At 37.2% G+C, this 1,823-nt stretch overlaps 1 pseudogene; it reads left to right on the forward strand.

The window, feature by feature from the left end:
- Nucleotides 1-384: 384 nt before the first annotated feature.
- Nucleotides 385-1,125, forward strand: LOC111175277 (high mobility group protein B1 pseudogene; annotated as a pseudogene).
- The last annotated feature ends 698 nt before the right edge of the window (nucleotides 1,126-1,823 follow it).

The following is a 1,823-nucleotide window of genomic DNA, read 5'->3' on the forward strand; positions in this document are numbered from 1 at the left end:
TTGAGAAGTTAGATGTCATTCTCAGTAATTTTTTTAAGGCACTGATTTTAGGTTTTTTCTCTTTGTACTTGATTTTCAGATTTTATAATATACTTAGGTATAGTTTTGTTTATCTTCAACTTGCGATTCCCAGACTTTTCTAAATCTTTCAGTTGACATCTTTCATCAGTTTTAGAAAATTTAAATACTGATTTCCCATATTTTCTCTTTTTCCTCTTGTGACTCCTATTATATGTACATTAGACCTTAGATAATCCTACATATCTTCATTCACCTTTTTAATGTTTTCTACATGCTTAATTTTGTGTACTTTTAGTGACTTGTCTTTCAATCTACATGTTCTGTATACTCCTCTCACTAATTTACTCTTAAGAACACCCACTGATTGCAGTACATTGAGCTCCATAGAGGCAGGGCCAGGGCAAGTGAGAGCCGGACGGGCACTGGGCGACTCTGTGCCTCGTGGAGGAAAAATAATTAAGCATGGGCAAAGGAGATCCTAAGAAGCCTAGAGGCAAAATGTCATCATATGCATTCTTTGTGCAAACTTGCCGGGAGGAGCACAAGAAGAAGCACCCAGATGCTTCTGTCAACTTCTCAGAGTTTTCTAAGAAGTGCTCAGAGAGGTGGAAGACCATGTCTGCTAAAGAGAAAGGAAAGTTTGAAGACATGGCAAAGGCGGACAAGGCCCGTTATGAAAGAGAAATGAAAACTTATATCCCTCCTAAAGGGGAAACAAAAAAGAAGTTCAAGGATCCCAATGCACCCGAGAGGCCTCCTTCGGCCTTTTTCTTGTTTTGTTCTGAGTATCATCCAAAAATCAAAGGAGAACATCCCGGCCTATCCATTGGTGATGTTGCAAAGAAACTGGGAGAGATGTGGAATAACACTGCTGCAGATGACAAGCAGCCTTATGAGGAGAAGGCTGCTAAACTGAAGGAAAAGCACAAAAAGGATATTGTTGCATACCGAGCTAAAGGGAAGCCTGATGCAGCAAAAAAGGGAGTCGTCAAGGCTCAAAGAAGCAAGAAAACGAAGGAAGAGTAGGAAGATGAAGAGGAGGAGGAGGAGGAGGAAGAGGAAGAGGAAGAAGATGATGATGATGAATAAGTTGGTCCTAGCGCAGTTTTTTTTTCTTGTCTATAAAGCATTTAACCCCCCTGTACACAACTCACTCCTTTTAAAGAAAAAAATTGAAATGTAAGGCTGTGTAAGATTTGTTTTTAAACTGTACAGTGTCTTTTTTTGCATAGTGAACACATTACCGAATGTGTCTCTAGATAGCCCTGTCCTGGTGGTATTTTCAATAGCCACTAACCTTGCCTGGTACGGTATGGGGACTGTAAATTGGCATGGAAATTTAAAGCAGGTTCTTGTTGGTGCACAGCACAAATTAGTTATATATGGGGATGGTAATTTTTTCATCTTCAGTTGTCTCTGATGCAGCTTATACGAAATAATTGTTGTTCTGTTAACAGAATACCACTCTGTGATTGCAAAAAAAAGAAAAGTTGCAGCTGTTTTGTTGACATTCTGAATGCTTCTAAGTAAATACAACTTTTTTTATTAAAAAAAAAGAACACCCACTGAGTTCTTAACTTTAGATATTATATTTTTCTATTTTAGATTGTTTATGTTTTTTTATACAGAGTATAATTTGCTGAAGAAATTCTCCATACTTTCATATATTCTTCCCATATTCTTCTCTAATTTATTTAATACATCAATCATAGTTATTTCAAAGATTTTGGTTGGTAACTCTGATAGTTGGATCTATTGGTCTCCCACTAGATTCCATCGTTTTTTTTTCTTGACCATCAATC

Source organism: Delphinapterus leucas, chromosome 4, assembly GCF_059928025.1.
Source record: "Delphinapterus leucas isolate spDelLeu-1000000601 "Yukka" chromosome 4, BTC_Dleu_Yukka2, whole genome shotgun sequence".
Lineage (NCBI taxonomy): Eukaryota > Metazoa > Chordata > Mammalia > Artiodactyla > Monodontidae > Delphinapterus > Delphinapterus leucas.